Source organism: Schistocerca nitens, chromosome 12 (assembly GCF_023898315.1).
Source record: "Schistocerca nitens isolate TAMUIC-IGC-003100 chromosome 12, iqSchNite1.1, whole genome shotgun sequence".
Taxonomy (NCBI): Eukaryota; Metazoa; Arthropoda; class Insecta; order Orthoptera; family Acrididae; genus Schistocerca; species Schistocerca nitens.
The window spans coordinates 18,653,047-18,673,923 of record NC_064625.1 but is presented as its reverse complement, the minus strand read 5'-3'; the positions used below and the strand labels follow the sequence as shown (position 1 = coordinate 18,673,923).

General features: G+C 44.4%; 1 protein-coding gene across 1 annotated transcript in view; it reads left to right on the top strand.

Moving 5' to 3' along the window:
- Positions 1-20,877, top strand: part of LOC126215325 (uncharacterized) — a 624,418-nt gene that overhangs the window by 355,503 nt on the left and 248,038 nt on the right. The gene's annotated exons all lie outside the window — the stretch shown is intronic.

Below are 20,877 nucleotides of genomic sequence, written 5' to 3'. Positions count from 1 at the left end.
TCAGACGTTTCAGTTGTTTTCTTTTCCGGTTTGGCTACAGTTTACGATTCACTGTCATACAATGCTCTGCTCCAAATGTACATTATCAGAAATTTCCTCCTCAGATTAATGCTGACGTTTGAAACTACTTACTTCTTTTAGCCAGAAATGCCCTATTTACCTGTGTTTTCTTACATTCTCACTGCTTCGGCTGTGATGTCTTATTTTCGTCCCAAGTTAACAGAATTCGTTCATCTACTCTACGGCCCCCAGTTTTGTTGTTAAGTTTATCGCTAATCCCATTTCTACTACTCATCATTACTTTAGACTTTCTTCGGTTTCCTCTGTATTCTGTGCTAATTAAACTGTTCACTGCATGCAAAACATTGCGTAATCTTTGGTACTGTGCGGATGATATTTTTCTCGAATGTTTGATGACATGTCTCCAGAGAATAGTGTGATCAAACAGTAATGGATGTCTCCTTCTATTTGAGCACAAAGTGTTATATATATACCTGCACGAATCATCAGTCCTCCTCGAATCTTCCTTCGTTTCGTGATGTTCGTCTTCTGTCGTTGTTGTTTTCCTGTAGACAGTAGCATCTTACGCGAAAAGCCTCGTTCACCTGTCAGTGTTATCCACTATATCGTTAAGCTGTACAGCAAACTGCAGACGGTCCATCTGGTAATAAGCCGGCTTCCTGATTACCCACGCAAAATTAGGCGATTTAAAAGAAACTAAAACCGAAAGAAAAAGTCTTCTATTCTCATTCGGAAGCATATTTTTCTTTAAAATATTCGTTATGCATGTGACTCCATGTTTCATTACGCGCACAGAAGCACTGCAATGCGTTTCTCTGTTATTACACTCGTTGTTATTGTGGTCTTCAGTCCGAAGACACATTTAAAGCGGCTCTAGACCCTAGTCTATACTGTGAATGCTGCCTCACTCCGAATACTGCTGCAACTTACATCGTTCTGAATCTGCTTACTGTACTCATGGCCAGCGATTCCACTACAAATTTTACTCCCACACATCGTTCAATTACAGAAATGATTCCTTGATACCTCACGATGTGATCCACTCTTTTAGTCAAGTTGTACCACGAATTACACTACTGGCCATTAAAATTGCTACACCAAGAAAAAATGAGGATGATAAACGGGAATTCATTGGACAAATATATTATACTAGAACTGACATGTGATTACATTTTCACTCAATTTGGGTGCATAGATCCTGAGAAATCAGTACCCAGAACAACCATCTCTGACCGTAATAACGGCTTTTATACACCTGGGCATTGAGTGAAACAGAGCTTGGATGGCTGCCCATGCAGCTTCAACACGATACCACAGTTCATCAAGAGTAGTGACTGGCGAATTGTGACGAGCCACCATTGACCAGACGTTTTCAGTTGGTGAGACATCTGGAAAATGTGCCAAGGCAGCAGTTGAACATTTTCTGTATCCAGAAAGCCCCGTACGGGACCTGCAACATGCGGTCGTGCATTATCCTGCTGAAATGTAGGGTTTCGCCGGATCGAATGAAGGGTACAGCCACGTGTCGTAACACATCTGAAATGTAACGTCCACTGTTCAAAGTGCCGTCATTGAGAACAAGACCTCACCGACACGTGTAACCAGTGGCACCCCATACCACCCCGCCGGGTGATACGTCAGTATGGCAATGACGAATACACGCTTCCAGTGTGCATTCACCGCGATGTCGCCAAACACGGATCCGACCATCATGATGCTGTAAACAGAACCTGGATTCATCCAAAAAAATGACGTTTTGCCATTCGTGCACCCAGGTTCATCGTTTAGTACACCATCGCAGGCGCTCCTGTCTGTGATGCAGCGGCCGGCCGGTGTGGCCGAGCGGTTCTAGGCGCTACAGTCAGCGACGGTCGCAGTTTCGAATCCTGCCTCGGGCATGGATGTGTGTGATGTCCTTAGTTTAGTTAGGTTTAAGTAGTTCTAAGTTCTAGGGGACTGATGACCTCAGAAGTTCCATAGTGCTCAAAGCCATTTTTTTTTTTTTTTTTTTTTTTGTGATGCAGTGTCAAGGGGTCAAGGGTAACCGCAGGCACGGTGTCCGAGCTGATAGTCCGTGCTGCTGGAAACGTCGTCGAACTTTTCGTGCAGATGTTTATTGTCTTGCAAACATCCCCATCTGTTGACTCAGGGATCGTGACGTGGCTGCACGATCCATTACAGCCATGCGTGTAAAATGCCTGTCATCTCGACTGCTAGTGATACGTGACAGTTGGGATCCAGCACGGCGTTCCGTATTACTCTCCTGAACCTACCGATTCCATATTCTGCAAACAGTCATTGGATCTCTAACAACGCGCGCAGCAATGTCGCGATACGATAAACCGCACCCTCTCGAAACCTGGACAGCAAGCTGCACCGCGATGCAGAGCGCCTCTCTTGCAGAGTCTGCCACTTGAGTTTGCTACACATCTCCGTGACGCTATCACGCTTACCAAATAACCCTGTGACGACCCGCGCCGCTCTTCTTTGTATCTTCTCTATCTCCCCTGTCAACCCGACCTGATGAGCAATACTCAAGTATAGGTCGAACAAGTGTTTTGTAAGCCATCTCCTTTGTTGATGCACTACATTTTCTAAGGACTCTCCCAATGAATCTCAACCTGGCACCCGCCTTACCAACAATTAATTTTATATGATCATTCCACTTCAAATCGTTCCGTACGCATACTCCCAGATATTTTACATAAGTAACTGCTACCAGTATCTTCTGTAGTATATTGCAGCAGTTCTTTTTTATGTACACTGACGTGACAGAAGTCATGGGAAACCTACACAGGGGGCGGTAGTGTGGCGTGCACAAGGTATAAATGCGCAGTGCACTGGCGGCGCCGTCATTTGTACTCGTGCGATTCATGTCAACAGGTTTCGAACGTGGTTGTGGCCACACGACGGAACTGACAGACTTTTATCGCCGAATGATAATTGGAGCTAGGTGCACTGTACATTCCATTTTGGAAATCCTGAAGGAATTCAATATACCGAGACCCACAGAGTCAAGAGTGTGTCGAGAATACCAGATTTCAGGCATTAACTCTCATCACCGACAAGGCACTGTCCGACAGCCTTCACTTAACGACCGAGAGCAACGGCGTTTGCGTAGAGTTGTCAGTGCTGCAGTGCTGACAGATAAGCGACAACGCGTAAAATAACCGCAGAAATCAATGTGGGACGTACGACGCACGTATCCGAGAGGACACTTGGGCCAAATTTAGCGTTAATGAGGTATGGCAGCGGACGACAGGTGCGAGTGCCTTTGCTGGCAGCACCACATTGCATGCAGCAGCTCCCGTGGGCCCATGACCGTATCGGTTGGACTCTAGACACCTGGAGAACCGTGACCTGGTCACATAAGTCCGGATTTCAGTTGCAGTGTGGCACAGAAACCACGAAGTGATGGACCAGAGTTAAATAAAAATGTGGCATTTCAGTCTTTGATCGCTATTTTGTATTTTCAATGACCGGTTTCGGGCTAGCTCTTCATCAGATCTGTTAGACATAGCCGGCCGCGGTGGTCTCGCGCTTCTAGGCGCGCAGTCCGGAACCGTGCGACTGCTACGGTCGCAGGTTCGAATCCTGCCTCGGGCATGGATGTGTGTGATGTCCTTAGGTTGGTTAGGTTTAAGTAGTTCTAAGTTCTAGGGGACTAATGACCACAGCAGTTGAGTCCCATAGTGCTCAGAGCCATTTGAACCATTTTTGTTAGACATAGTTAAAAGTATAATTAACAAGAGAGATACATTTACTGATAGAAATATCTTAGTTTACAAAAAGAAGAAATTTTGGATTGTATTAAATGCCAACATACCATATATTGCAGTTACACAGTAACTTGTTAGTACAGAAATATCGGTTCACTGTCATAACTAAGTAAATTTTAATCTGTTAAAAGCTTATATCGCAGTTTTGGAGAAACCTGATTGGAAACAGTAAAAAGTGCCCTCTACCTATAAGAATTGTGCATTTGTTAGTTTTTCACCGTCCATATTAATGGCAAATATACCTTTTAATAAAGCAATTTTTTTTGAGTGGGTCATGAACCGCTATAATTTACGCTAATGTAAAATTTTTTTACAAACAAACTTAAAAATATAATTAAAATGTAGATATTCTTTCGAAGATGTGCAGGCGTTTTATACACTCTCACATAGGGAAACCCTCTCCACCACCAATCAATACAAAGAAGAGGAAATGCAGATTTTCGAAAGAATATCTACATTTTAATTACATTTTTAAGTTTGTTTCGGTTCATGGACCACTCAAAAAAATTGCTTTATTAAAAAGTATATTTGCCATTAATATGTACGGTGAAAAACAAACATATGTACAATTCTTATAGGTAGAGGGCACATTTTACTGTTTCCAATCAGGTTTCTCCAAAACTACGATATAAGCTTTTAACAGATTAAAATTTACTTAGTTATGACAGTGAACCGATATTTCTGTACTAACAAGTTACTCTGTAACTGCAATATGTGGTATGTTGGCATTTAATACAATCCAAAATTTCTTCTTTTTGTAAACTAATATATTTCTGTCAGTAAATGTATCTCTCTTGTTAATTATATTTTTAACTTTGTCTAACAGATCTGAAGATGGGCAGCTAGCCTCAAACCGGTCACTGAAAACAAAAAATAGCGATCAAAGACTGAAATGCCACATTTTTATTTAAAGAACAATCTCGGCAATCCCATTAAGACAATCATGTCTAGTTTCGATAAAAATGAAGCCCAGTTGCCAACCAGCCACCGTGCAAGCTGGTGCTGACTCCACAGTGGTGTGGGCTGTGTTTACATGGAATGGGCTGGGTGCTCTGGTCAAACTGAACAGATGGTTGACTTGAAATGCCTATGTTCGGCTACGTGGAGATCATTTGCACCCTTCATGGACGTCTTGTTCGCAAACAACGATGACGATAATGCGCCACTTCACTGGGCAACAATTGTTCGCGATTCGTTTGCAGAACGTTCTAGACAATTAGAGGAAAGGATTTGGCTATCCAGACCGCCCGACGCGAATCACATCGAGATCAGTTAGCGCATAACATCCTGCACCGTCAACACTTTCGCCATTATGGACAGCTCGCGGCTCATTATTTCTTCAGGGGACTTCCAACGAATTGTTCAATCCACACCACGTCGAGTTGATGCACCACGTCGGGCAAAAGCAGGTTTATGACGATATTAGAAGGTACAACATGATTTTTGTCAGATCACTGTATGGTCCATGCGTCATCGAGGGCCGCCCGCGATGACCGAGCGGCTCAAGACGCTACAGTCGGGAACCGCGCGACCGATACGGTCGCAGGTTCGAATCCTGCCTCGAGCATGGATGTGTGTGATGTCCTTAGGTTGGTTAGGTTTAAGTAGCTCCAAGTCTAGGGGACTGATGACCTTAGAAGTTAAGTCTCATAGTGCTCAGAGCCATTTTTTTGTCATCGAGGTATGTTGCTTGACAGTGCCACATGACGCGGAAGTTACTTTCGTAGTTAAGTTTAGCACACCAGTCTAGAAATACGTCAGAATTCTGAAATAAACAAAAGTAAAACTGAACATAGCTGCTAACGTTCAGTGACAGTGTCAGAATTATATTGTAACAAATAAGCCCTCGGTCACAAATATTAACTCAAAATTGACCTGGTTTCGACGCTACTATGAGCGTCGTCTTCAGAATTAGACTAACTGTACTAAAACATTAGGTATATAGTACATTAATAAAATTAAAGTTTGAACTGACTCGAAAAGATGCAGTACTTACAAGTCACATATTAAAAAATATCTCAGCCGGAAAGGTGACGTCATGAACACTTGTGCGATGGCGAGCCGCTAAGGGCTGCTCGTACTGTGGACAAGGGTTGCAACAAGATTTGTAAGTACTGCATCTTTTCGAGTCAGTACAAACTTTAATTTTATTAATGTACTATATACCTAATGTTTTAGTACAGTTCGTCCAATTCTGAAGACGACGCTCATAGTAGCGTCGAAACCAGGTCAATTTTGAGTTAATATTTGTGACCGAGGGCTTATTTGTTAGAATATAAACAAAAATTTTCGGCCCCCTCCCCCACCATTGAGGACGCCCAGTGAGCTCGCTATTTCGTTCGCTAGACGACAGAGCCAGCTGCGTGTAGTGCCTTCCGTAAGTTAACCACCTGGGCGCCTTTGTGTGCTGCGCTTTGGATCTCCTGGACGAGCAGAGCGGGCCGCGTTTCCATCTGATGAGGGACAGCTAAGGACAGGGAGTGAGCGGTCGGTGTCTGCCCTTCATTAGCCGAGGTCCCCCCTAGTGTTTCCACACAGCTCCCGCGTCATCAGGAGCTGTGATCGCGATAAGACACGCCACGGTGATAGGGAGGGGGGGGGGGGGGGAGAGTGGGGGATGCTTGCCGACGTAAACAGCGCGCCACGTGTTCCGACACTCCAGACAAGTGCCGTGGCTGTACATCCTGCGGGACACAGGCGACGGGCAACTGTAGTGGCGGGAACAACCGAAGCAAAACAGTTCTTGTCAGCAACTTCGATACGTGAGCTGTTGAGCTAATTTTGCGATAATTGTCGCACTTGTTGGCTCTTTCTACCTTTGGATTGCGTAGATGATGTTTTTGTTGTCCTAAGGACAAACACACACACCCATGCCCGAGGGAGGACTCGAACGTCCGCCGGCACCAGCCGCACAGTCCGTGACTGCAGCGCCCCAGACCGCTCGGCTAGTCCCGCGCAGTAATGCTGTTTTTCCAAAAGCCAGATGGTGTACCGCAAGTTCCATACTTTCTACTCATCAACTCGAACAGCCGTTTTGTTGCCACTTCCCCCAATGATCTTATAAATTCCGGTGGAATGTTATGTGTTCATTCTGCCTTCTTTGATCCTTAACTTGTTCAAAGCTCTTCTAAATTCCGAGTCTAATACTGAATCCACGGCCTCTTCGCCATGGCCTCCTCTTTCTTATTCCATCACGTCAACAGGCAACTCCTCCTCCTAGTGGCTTTCAGTCTACTCTTTCCACCGATACGGTACCTCCTCTCCGTTTAAAAGTCGAATTCCCATTGCACTCTTGATGTTACTGCCCTTGCTTATAATCTCACTGGTGCCTGTTTTGACTTTTTGATAGGATGAGTGAGTTCTTCCCGGTAAGCGTTTATTTTCGATTTGTTCAAATTTTTCATGTAGCCGTTTCACTTTACCTGCCATGCACTTCCTATCTGTCACGTTCCTATCTCACTTGTACTTCTCTATTACTGAATATTTTGCGAAACCTTTCCTATTTAATTAAGACACCACTTGTCGTGTATAACTGTGCCACGTAGCAAGCACACGTTAATCAATGCAAATCCAGCCAGCAGTAAACTACATCTCCCTGAACAGTCCGGGCTCCGTCATTGGGTGATTAAGTCGATCACGCAGCGAACACACCTCATCACCATAACAGGGTCTGACCGCCTATAGCTGGCCGGTCGTGTCCCGTACTCCAGTATCACCACCTTGTCGGCCACTGGCCAGTTGGAATCCCCGCATTCTGTGTAATCCGGAGGAGGCACACTACACTTCGGGATTGAAACCGCTCATCTCTGATAGGCCGCCACAGCGTTTTGTTACTCCTTAGCACTGAGGGTAGATGGCAGTCTTTTTTTGGAAGTGTCACGTTGAAGACCTCGAGCAGAAACAGAATGCCGCTGTCTTCACTGTAGCAACTGTGGCGTCTCTCACACTGGCTTCTCTAATTGCACCTGTGTACTGTGTTCTCACCGAGGAAATTCCTAGTCTAGAAAACTGATTTTCGTTGTCGGTTCGAGAACTTGGTGTGGGCTGTTGTTCTGGTGTCTCGGAATTTAACTCTGCCACAGAAGGTTGTATACATGGAAGAACCCCGGAGATATTAAAAGGTATCAGATAGATTATATAATGGTACGACACAGATTTAGGAACTAGGTTTTAAATTGTAAGACATTTCCAGGGGCAGATGTGGACTCTGACCACAATCTATTGGTTATGACCTGTAGATTAAAACTGAAGAAACTGCAAAAAGGTGGGAATTTAAGGAGATGGGACCTGGATAAACTGAAAGAACCAGAGGTTGTACAGAGTTTCAGGGAGAGCATAAGGGAACAATTGACAGGAATGGGGGAAAGAAATACAGTAGAAGAAGAATGGGTAGCTTTGAGGGCTGAAGTAGTGAAGGCAGCAGAGGATCAAGTAGGTAAAAAGACGAGGGCTAGTAGAAATCCTTGGGTAACAGAAGAAATATTGAATTTAATTGATGAAAGGAGAAAATATAAAAATGCAGTAAATGAAGCAGGCAGAAAGGAATACAAACGTCTCAAAAATGAGATCGACAGGAAGTGCAAAATGGCTAAGCAGGGATGGCTAGAGGACAAATGTAAGGATGTAGAGGCTTATCTCACTAGGGGTAAGATAGATACTGCCTACAGGAAAATTAAAGAGACCTTTGGAGAAAAGAGAACCACTTGTATGAATATTAAGAGCTCAGATGGAAACCCAGTTCTAAGCAAAGAAGGGGAAGCAGAAAGGTGGAAGGAGTATATAGAGGGCCTATACAAGGGCGATGTACTTGAGGACAATGTTATGGAAATGGAATAGGATGTAGATGAAGACGAAATGGGAGATACGATACTGCGTGAAGAGTTTGACAGAGCACTGAAGGACCTGAGTCGAAACAAGGCCCCCGGAGTAGACAACATTCCATTGGAACTACTGACGGCCTTGGGAGAGCCAGTCCTGACAAAACTCTACCATCTGGTGAGCAAGATGTATGAAACAGGCGAAATTCCCTCACACTTCAAGAAGAATATAATAATTCCAATCCCAAAGAAAGCAGGTGTTGACAGATGTGAAAATTACCGAACAATCAGTTTAATAAGACACAGCTGCAAAATACTAACACGAATTCTTTACAGACGAATGAAAAACTAGTAGAAGCCGACCTCGGGGAAGATCAGTTTGGATTCCGTAGAAACACTGGAACACGTGGCGCAATACTGACCTTACGACTTATCTTAGAAGAAAGATTAAGGAAAGGCAAACCTACGTTTGTAGCATTTGTAGACTTATAGAAAGCTTTTGACAATGTTGACTGGAATACTCTCTTTCAAATTCTAAAGGTGGCAGGGGTAAAATACAGGGAGCGAGAGGCTATTTAAAATTTGTACAGAAACCAGATGGCAGTTATTAGAGTCGAGGGACATGAAATGGAAGCTGTGGTTGGGAAGCTAGTAAGACAGGGTTGTAGCCTCTTCCCGATGTTATTCAATCTGTATATTGAGCAAGCAGTAAAGGAAACAAAAGAAAAATTCGGAGTAGGTATTAAAATCCATGGAGAAGAAATAAAAACATTGAGGTTCGCCGATGAGATTGTAATTCTGTCAGAAACAGCAAAGGACATGGAAGAGCAGTTGAATGGAATGGAGAGTGTCTTGAAAGGAGGATACAAGATGAACATCAACAAAAGCAAAACGAGGATAATGGAATGTAGTCGAATTAAGTCGGGTGATGCTGAGGGAATTAGATTAGGAAATGAGACACTTAAAGTAGTAAAGGAGTTTTGCTATTTAGGGAGCAAAATAACTGATGATGGTCGAAGTAGAGAGGATATAAAATGTAGACTGGCAATGGCAAGGAAAGCGTTTCTGAAGAAGAGAAATTTGTTAACATCGAGTATAGATTTGTCAGGAAGTCATTTCTGAAAGTATTTGTATGGAGTGTAGCCATGTATGGAAGTGAAACATGGACGATAAATAGTTTGGACAAGAAGAGAATAGAAGCTTTCGAAATGTGGTGCTACAGAAGAATGCTGAAGATTAGATGGGTAGCTCGCATAACTAATGAGGAAGTATTGAATAGGATTGGGGAGAAGTTTGTGGCACAACTTGACTAGAAGAAGGGATCGGTTCGTAGGGCATATTCTGAGGCATCAAGGGATCACCAATTTAGTATTGGAGGGCAGCGTGGAGGGTAAAAATCGTAGAGGGAGACCAAGAGATTAATACACTCAGCAGATTCAGAAGGATGTAGGTTGCAGTAGGTACTGGGAGATGAAGAGGTTTGCACAGGATAGAGTAGCATGGAGAGCTGCATCAAACCAGTCTCCGGACTGAAGACCACAACAACAACAACTCAGGAACAGCCGGCCGGTGTGGCCGAGTGGTTCTAGGCGCTTCAGTCTGGAACCGCGTGACCGCTACGGTCGCAGGTTCGAATCCTGCCTCGGGCATGGATCTGATTGATGTCGTTAGGTTAGTTAGGTTTAAGTAGTTAGGTTGACTGATGACCTCAGATGTTAAGTCCCATAGTGCTCAGAGCCATTTGAACCATTTTGAACTCAGGAACATACCAATATACAGTGTACAATCACGTTAATGTAAACACGTCAAAAGCCTAAATGACCACCTATTGAAGCGTGGACTGCTGCGAGACGTGTAAGAAGAGACTCAGTGAAGTTCTGGAAGGTACCAACAGGTATGTGGAGCCATGCCGACTGCACTGCCGTGGTCAGCTGCGCCAGGTTTCTCAGTTGAGGAGCCACTGTGTGAACACCTCCATGGAAGCGGTCTCACACCTTCTCGATGGGGTTTCAATCCGGAGGCGTTTTGCGGCCAGGATAATACGGTAAGCTCGTTCTGGAGCTCTTCGAACCTCGCACGTACACTTTGAGCTGCGTGACACGTTGCATTGTCCTACTGGTAGATGCCACAGTGCCAAGGTAGAAACAAACTGCATGTAGGTATCAATATGGTCTTCACGAACAGATGATCCACTGTGCCCTCCAGAATAAAGAGATCGGCCAGGGAATGCCACGAAACCATTCCCCAGACCATAACGATCCCTCTTGCGTCCTAGACCCTTCCGACGATTGTCGAAGGCGTTTGCTTTAAGACTCTCCAAGCCGTACACGCCAACAGCCACCAGTCCAATGGAGCACAACACGTAATTCATCTGTCACCGCTCATTGGATGTCCAGCCGCGGCAAAGGCGTGCAAATTGCAGAATTCGTCGCACCATGGACGGGACCGAGCGAGGTGGCGCAGTGGTTAGCACACTGTCTACCGTATCTTCCTCCATCGTCGGCGTTGTCGCTGTTGCCGTGAGGCGCCGTTATACCGAGTGGAAAGGCGCGTCCATCTTAGAGCGTGAGATATGGAAACCTTAAGTCATTGACAACACACAACGGTCACGGTACCACCTGATTCCAGAATAGCTGCAGTAGTTAGGATCTACGAACTACCTCCTCTTGACCAGGTCCCCAAAACTTAACTCGTAACGAGATCCCTTCGAAGCAAATTGTCATAACGATCGTGTATAAAGGCTTCGTACAACGAGAAGAAATGTTACACTTTATGGAATAATAACAGATATGACCAAACTGTCTTGTTTCTTCTGTTTTTTTTAACGTAACTTTGTTCACAGTTTTATTTCGCATTCACCACTCACTCACACTCTGATGTGGGGTATATGCGAGCGCCTGAACCCTAACCCCCAAGTTCCATCGAAACCCTTTGATGAACAGTTTTGGTAGCTCAACACCAACAGTCAATGATAATGATACAGTTTTTCTCCTTTTCATAAATTGAAGCCCGCTCTCCGCGATATAATTAAAAAAAAAAACCGTCTCAATACCGCGTCCCTCGTGAGATGCGTATAGATTTCTCCAAGAATTGACCGCCCTGTAGGTGTACTCAATTTAATGACCACACTTCGCTATCCGCGATTTCGTGTAACTAAATGTCCTTTTGTTACTCTGATTGTATACCGTAGTTATTTAAATCTCGACCCTATATTTTTTTCACAACGCACAATTAGCACTTCTTTACTTGTTTATTTCTAAGAGTAAACGCAAAAAAATGACGCCGTATCATCGGCTTCGTCGATATAAAGCAAAACACCTCAATATGCCCAATCTTACCTCTTCTTATAGGATTGGCTACCTTACTCATTAATTTACTACATATTATTTGCAATAACACTAAACAGGTATCGCCGTTATATTTTAATTGTATTCAAAAGCATGTTATTATTACTATGACCGAACAAATCGCGCGGCGTGGGTTTTTAACGATAGCTTTTCACTCTCCCAGGCTTTATTCACGCAATATTATATATAAATATACAGACAGGACCGGAAGATCGATCTCTCTACCGTAACCAATAGAGGCAAATACGCTATTCAAGTTCCGTTACATCTGTCTTGACTCGTATTGTTACAACTGGACTCGCATTCGGGAGGACGACGGTTCAATCCCGCGTCCGGCCATCGTGATTTAGGTTTTCTGTGATTTCCCTAAATCGATTCAGGCAAATGCCGGGATGGTTCCTTTGAAAGGACACAGCCGGCTTCCTTCCCCATCCTTTCCTAATCCGATGAGACCGATGACCTCGCAGTTTGGTCTACTCCCCCCAAATCAACGAACCAACTATGAACGGGAGCCAGCGTGGGTGTATGAACCAGGTGCCTGCGCCACAGGGCCGTATGCAGCAACGTTCGCTGAACCGCAGTTGAGGAGACACTGTTGGTAGCCCCTTGGGTCATCTGGGCTGTCACTTGCCCAACCGTCTATTCGTCGGTACACATGTCATTATCATCCTGTCGTATATGGACCATGGTGTATTATAATTGGCGCAGGTTTTGCATATCGCAATGTTTCCATGTACGGTATGCTTTATACACAGCTCCACGCGAACAGTTTACAACCTCAGCCGTTCCGAAAATGCTTCCACTACTGCCACGAAAGCCAATGATCATGCCCTTGTGGACGTCAGATAAATCGATCCATTTCCACCTTGCGATTATAATTGCACTGTTATACGCATCCCGGAGACACGCTTTATATACCCTCCACTGCCACTGCAGGCATCTACCGTCTGTGAATGGCGCACGTCGAACATAGGCAGTGGTCATGTTAACGCAACTGGACCGTGTACTTACCCATATACTCTGAGACAGTTCTTGTACAGTACCGGCCATTAAAATTGCTACACCAAGAAGAAATGCAGATGATAAACGTGTATTCATTCGACAAATATATTATACTAGAACTGACATGTGATTACATTTTCACGCAATTTGGGTGCATAGATCCTGAGAAATCAGTACCCAGAACAACCACCTCTGGCAGTAATAACGGCCTTGATACGCCTGGGCATTGAGTCGAACAGAGCTTGGATGGCGTGTACAAGTACAGCTGCCCATGCAGCTTCAACACGATACCACAGGTCGTATTGTGACGATCCAGTTGCTCTGCCAACTTTGACCAGCTGTTTTCATATGGTGAAAGATCTGGAGAATGTGCTGGCCTGGGCAGCAGTCGAACAGTATCCATAAAGGCCCGTGCAGGACCTGCAAAATGCGATGGTGCATTATCCTGCTGAAATGTAGGGCTTCGCAGGGTTCGAACTAAGGGTAGACCCCAGGTCGTAACACATCTGAAATGTAGCGCCCACTGTTCAAAGTGCCGTCAATGTGAACAAGAGGTGACCTAGACGTGTAACCAATGGCACCCCATACTATCACGCCAGGTGATACGCCAGTATGGCGATGACGAATACACGCTTCCAATGTGCGTCCACCGCGATGTCGCCAAACACGGATGCGACCATCATGATGCTGTAAACAAAACCTGGATTCGTCCGAAAAAATGACGTTTTGCCATTCGTGCACCCAGGTTCGTCGTTGAGTACACCATCGCAGGCGCTCCTGCCTGTGATGCAGCGTCGAGGGTAACCGCAGCCACGGTCTCCGAGCTGATAGTCCATGCTGCTGCAAACTTCCTCGAACTGTTCGTGCAGATGGTTGTTGTCTTGCGAACGTCCCCATCTGCTGACTCAGGGATCGAGACGTGGCTGCACGATCCGTTACAGCCATGCGGATAAGATGCCTGTCATCTCGACTGCTAGTGATACGAGGCCGTTGGGATCCAGCACGGCGTTCCGTATTACTCTCGTGAACCCATCGATTCCATATTCTGCTAACAGTCATTTGATCTCCACCAACGCGAGCAGCAATGTCGCGAATTGGGCTTCTAGTCAAGCTGTACCAAAAATTTCTCGAATACTGTTCAATACTTCCTCATTAGTTATGTGATCTGCGCATCTAATCTTCAGCATTCTTCTGTAGCAATACATTTCGAAAGTTACTATTCTCTTCTTGTCCAAACTATTTACCTTCCACGTTTCACTTCCATACACGGCTACACTCCATACAAATACTTTTAGAAACGACTTCCTGACACTTAAATCTATACTCGATGTTAACAAATTTCTCTTCTTCAGAATCGCTTTCCATGCCACAGCCAGGGTACATCTTCTCTACTTCGACCATCATCAGTTATTTTGCTGCCCAAACAGAAAAACTCATATAGTACTTTAAGCGTCTGATTTGCTAATCTAATTCCCGCAGCATCAGCCGATCTAATTCGACTACGTTCCATTATCCTCGTTTTGCGTTACAAGTGAGGACAAGCCACGAAAACCTGATTAGTTCGGCAGGCGACACGCTCGTTACGCTTCCTGTATTAACTGACTGCCTCAAGTGGACGTCTCCTCGTATTCTCGAGGCTAAGTACTCCGCTGGTTTGTTCAGTTCCGGCAGAGATTTAGCAAGTGAGCGAAACAGCGTCTCCTGCCCGGCGGGGGCAAACGCGCCGCCCTAAGCCCGCCGCTGCTTTTTCGACCTCCGAGTTCGCCCCGCGGCTGTGATTATTGTGGAGGGCCCGGCAGGGCCGCTAACGAGATGCATTGTGTCCCCGCGCACCATCGACCCCATAGCGGATCCCCACTTGACACAGTTCCGCCCCGCCCCACGCGAAATACCAACCAGGTCTACCGTCCCTGCAACGTGCAGAGTGCAGCGCAGACATCGAATGAATAGTCTTTCTTTCTGTCAGCGGCTATTGGTTACATCCACACCACTAACCCCCTGAACCACCACCCTCCATTTTCTACAAAGAATCCAACTGCCAGGTATAAAACAGCACCAAACGTCTGATTACTTGACAAATGAGATGACGTGTAGAATACTTGACGATAAGCAAGTTAAACATTTATGGTTGAAGATGCAAAATCCCAGTCATTGTAATGCCACTTCCTCGGACGAGAAATAAAAATCAAAAATTAGCTCCCAGTACCCCAAAGATTTCCCCCCAAGTCCCAAATTCCCAGAAAAGTGAATAAGCGAACCAAGTTCCATTTATCACTGTTATTAGGACAATAACAAGTAATTAAATCAGGAATCTAAGACTTGACAATTTAGCACTGTACGAAAGAAAGATTAAATTTCAGTAAAATTAAAATCAAAATCATAATAAATCGCATAATTAGCATAAATTAACATTCGCAAAGTAGAACCAACGATCCCAAGGAATACTCCGTGTGAGTACAATTTGGGAATCGTGGGTAATGACTAAGTATAATTCAATGCACTGTCACTAAGTTACGAGAGTTAGCCGAAGCAGGTCATATATTCGAATGCTCGTACATGTAGGCGCGCTTAGATTGTTTTTGAGATTGAATAATTGCGATCTATTATGACGCAGTAATACGATGTTCTGACTTCAAATATCGCGGCATTAGAATTCGAACGGAGGAGTTTTACCTACTGGAATAAAGTGAACTTTTAACTATATAATTGAACTAGACATTACTTAGACAGTTTAGGCAACGAACTCTGATAGACTATTTTCATTCATAACAGCCAGTGGTTTATGGAACTTCAGTGATAGGTCCGAAGCATATAATTTCTCCCCAATACCTGGGAAAGTTTTCTTCTCAAGGCTCGGTTAGGAAGTGACTGATATTGTGCAATAAAACACCCTCTCGTGCCAAGTCGTGCATATGTGATTTAAAATTCTATCAAATTATTGACATGAAACTCCCGAGTAATAATTACGCGCAGCGATAATATTTGACTGTAGCGCTCGGCGCTTGTGTAGAATCTTTGACTCAAATAACAAGCCCACTGTTACGATTTCTTAGATACTTGAAATTACGACCAGCGTGTAGGGAATTTGTTGTGGATGTGACTGTATTGGTTTTATCATTAATATTTCATCATTAATCAGTTAAACATCGATTACGAACGATTAATTACGATTCTTGGTGAAGTAAATATCTCACGCACGTCGACAATTCGGTTCAGCACTGTTATTTTGTGTAACGTCGTCTTCGTAACTTGATAACGATCTCAACACTCCACCGACTGTCGCCGAGTTTTAGCCGAGGCCAAGTACAGAACAAACCAAATCATCAAGAAGAAGAGGCGATATATCATGTAAATAAAGAACGTTTACGATATATTAAGTTAAACTGTGTGGGCTTTGAATTAACTATGCACCCTCAGACTCAGAGATGAAATATTAAAAGTTTGGGCTGCTTTCGTTGTCTAGCGGCTGGGATGCGTAGTTTCCGAATCACACGCCAAATACTGCAGAGTCTACAGTATACGATAAGAATACACACATGAACCGATTGGTCGAATGTTTCTAACACTCGGCAATTGCGAATTATGAATGTAGCATATAAATTTATAAATGAAAGGTTGCAATTAAATAAAATCTGCAGGTACTACCTTAACGGCTTTAAATGATGAGTACGAAAGTAGAAGTACTTTTGAGAATGCGGTATATTTCTGCAAAACACTTATTGGTGTCGATGGTCCAGCAATTAAGTAAAATATAAGTTGAATAAAAGGGAAACAATAGATTCCTACTGCACTCGTAATTAGTTATTAACAAAAACATAGCTCGAGAGACATTCAGTTCTAAACGAACACTACGTCTTCGCCGTAGAAGCTACGAAAATCTGACATGCGCGAAAGTCGGCACTCCGAAATATTTCCATCTGCCGCGGCCACGCAAACCGCTCCACACTCTCCAAGTCTCTCCGCGACTGTGCGTTCGCCGCGCCGTCGCGTCCAGCACTTTCTGTGTCGTGTGCCGTACTCCAGAACTGCCGCACCGGCCGTGTCCTGTGCCGTCCTGCCCAGAACAACCTCATCTCCTCTCTGGAAACCATGCTCTCCTCCCACTTCCACCCAGTCTCCCCATACACGAGCGCTGTGATTGGCTAGAGCGCTCCCGCCATATCTTCAAGAGAGCGCATATTCACAAACCTAATAAAACACTTTCTAAATACTGGATGTACATTTAAAAAAACTTGAAATTAAATAAATATTCCAACAGCTGGACCACAAACCCGCTCTAACACGCATTATTAAATACATAAACAATTAAATAAACATATATCGAAAGAAAAGAAGCAAAAGGTAGGCCAGGAGCCTAATGTCTCTGTGCCTTCTAAAACACAGTAAATAATTGACCAGTTTCTTCACCAATAGCATATATCGGATAGTAACAAATACATAGATGAATAGATATACACTACTGGCCATTAATATTGCTACACCACGAAGATGACGTGCTACAGACGCGAAAGAAGATGCTGCGATATGCAAATGATTAGCTTTTCAGAGCATTCACACAAAGTTCAAAAATGGCTCTGAGCACTATGGGACTCAACTGCTGAGGTCATAAGTCCCCTAGAACTTAGAACTACTTAAACCTAACTAACCTAAGGACAACACACACATCTATGTCCGAGGCAGGATTCGAACCTGCGACCGTAGCGGTCGCGCGGTTCCAGACTGTAGCGCCAGAACCGCTCGGCCACCAACGGCCGGCATTCACACAAGGTTGGCACCGGTGGCGACACCTACAACGTGCTAACATGAGGAAAGTTTTAAACCGATTTCTCATACACAAACAGCAGTTGACCGGCGTTGCCTGGTGAAACGTTGTTGTGATGCCTCGTGTAAGGAGGAGAAATACGTACCATCACGTTTCCGACTTTCCGCATTGTAGCCTGTCACAATTGCGGTTTATCGTATCGCGACATTGCTGCTCGCGTTAGTCGAGATCCAATTACTGTTAGCAGAATATGGAATCGGTGCGTTCAGGAGGGTAATACGGAACGCCGTGCTGGATCCCAACGGCCTCGTATCACTAGCAGTCGAGATCACAGGCATCTTATCCGCATGCCTGTAACGGATCGTGCAGCCACGTCTCGATCCTTGCGTCAACACATGGGGACGTTTGAAGGGAACAACTGATTGCACGAACAGTTCGACGACGTTTACAGCATCCTGGACTATCAGCTCGAAGACCATGGCTGCGGTTACCCTTGACGGTGCATCACAGACAGTAGCGCCTGCGATGGTGTACTCAACGACAACCTGGGGTGCACGAATGGCAAAACGTCATTTTTTCGGATGAATCCAGGTTCTGTTTACAGCATCATGATGGTCGCATCCGTGTTTGGCGACATCGCAGTGAACGCACATTGGAAGCGTGTAGTTATCGCCATACTGGCGTATCACCCGGCGTGATAGTATGGGGTGCCATTGGTTACACATCGCGATCTCCTCGTGTTCGCATTGACAGCACTTTGAACAGTGGACGTTACATTTCAGATGTGCTACGACCCGTGGCTCTACTCTTCATTCGATCCCCGCGAAACCCTACATTTCAGCAGGATAATGCACGACCGCGTTGCAGATCCTGTACGGGCCTTTCTGGATACACAAAATGTTCGACTTCTGCCCTGACCAGCACATTCTCCAGATCTCTCACCAGCGGAAAACGTCTGGTCAATGGTGACCGAGCAACTGTCCCGTCACAATACGCCAGTCACTACCCTTGCTGAACTGTGGTATCGTGTTGAAACTGCATGGGCAGCTGTACCTGTACACGCCAACCAAGCTCTGCTTGACTCAATACCCAAGCGTATCAAGGCCGTTACTACGGCCAGAGGTGGTTGTTCTGGGTACTGATTTCTCAGGATGTATACACCTAAATTGCGTGAAAATTTAATCACATGTCAGTTCTAGTATAATTATTTGTCCAGTGAAAACCCGTTTATCATTTGCATTTGTTCCTGTCCAGTAGTCTATCTACATTTACATCTACATCTGCATGTAAATAACTACTCTGCAAATCACACTTAGGTGCCTGGCGGAGGGTTCATCGTCCCACCTTAACAATAATTCTATATTATTCCACTGTTCAACAGCGAGCGAGGAAAGAACATCTATATCTTTCTGCGGGAGCTCTGAGGTCCCCTGTTTTATGAAGATTATTTTCCCCTAAGTAGATAGGCGTCAACAAAATATTGTGCCATTCTGACGAGAAAGTTGGTGATTGAAATTTGGTGAGAAGATCCCGTCGCAACGAACACACCTTTGTTTTCATTATTTCCACCCCAAATCCTCTAACATGTCAGTGACACTCTCCCCCATATTTCTCTATAATACAAAACGTGATGCTCTTCGTTGAACTTTCTCGACGTACTCCGTTAGTTTTATCTGTGAGGACTCCTCACCGTGCACCAGTACTCCAAAAGAGGACGGACAAGCTAGTGTAGGCAGTCCCTTAAGTAGTTCTGTTACAGCTTCTAAATGTTGTGTCAATAAAACGCAATCTTTGTTTTGTCTTTCTCACAACATTTTCTGTATGTTCTTTCCCATTTCAATCGTTCGTAGTTGCAATTCCTACGTATTTAGTTGAAGAATTTACGGCCTTTAGATTTGACTAATTTATCGTCTAACCGTAGTTTAACGGATTACTTTTAGCACTCATGTGGATGACCTCACACTTGCTCTCCAGATGGTAGAGTTTTGTCGGGACTGCCTCTCCCAAGGCCGTCAGTATATTCCATTAGAACTACTGACGGCGTTGGGAGAGCCAGTCCTGACAAAACTCTACCCTCTGGTAGACTTCAAGAAGAATATAATAATTCCAATCCCAAAGAAAGCAGGTGTTGACAGATGTGAAAATTACCCAACTATCAGTTTAATAAGTCACAGCTGCAAAATACTAACGCGAATTCCTTACCGACGAATGGAAAAACTGGTAGAAGCCGACCTCGGGGAAGATCAGTTTGGATTCCGTAGAAATGTTGGAACACTTGAGGCAATACTGACCTTACGACTTATCTTAGAAGAAAGATTAATTAAAGGCAAACCTACGTTTGTAGCATTTGTAGACTTATAGAAAGCTTTTGACAATGTTGACTGGAATACTCTCTTTCAAATTCTAAAGGTGGCAGGGGTAAAATACAGGGGGCGAAAGGCTATTTACAATTTGTACAGAAACCAGATGGCAGTTATAAGAGTCGAGGGGCACGAAAGGGAAGCAGTGGTTTGGAAGGGAGTCAGACAGGGTTGTAGCCTATCCCCGATGTTATTTAATCTGTATATTGAGCAAGCAGTAAAGGAAACAAAAGAAAAGTTCGGAGTAGGTATTAAAATCCATGGAGAAGAAATAAAAACTTTGAGGTTCGCCGATGTCAGAGACAGCAAAGGACTTGGAAGAGCAGGTGAACGGAATGGACAGTGCCATGAATGGAGGGTATAAAATGAACATCAACAAAATAAAACGAGGATAATGGATTGTAGTCGAATTAAGTCGGGTGATGCTGAGGGGATTAGATTAGGAAAAGAGACACTTAAAGCAGTAAAGGAGTTTTGCTATTTGGGGAGCAAAATAACTGATGACGGTCGAAGTAGAGAGGATATAAAATGTAGACTGGCAATGGCAAGGAAATCGTTTCTGAAGAAGAGAAATTTGTTAACATCGAGTATAGATTTAAGTGTCAGGAAGTCGTTTCTGAAAGTATTCGTATGGAGCGTAGCCATGTATGGAAGTGAAACATGAACGATGAATAGTTTGGACAAGTAGAGAATAGAAGCTTTCGAAATGTGGTGCTACAGAAGAATGCTGAATATTAGATGGGTAGATCACATAACTAATGAGGAGGTATTGAGTAGAATTGGGGAGAA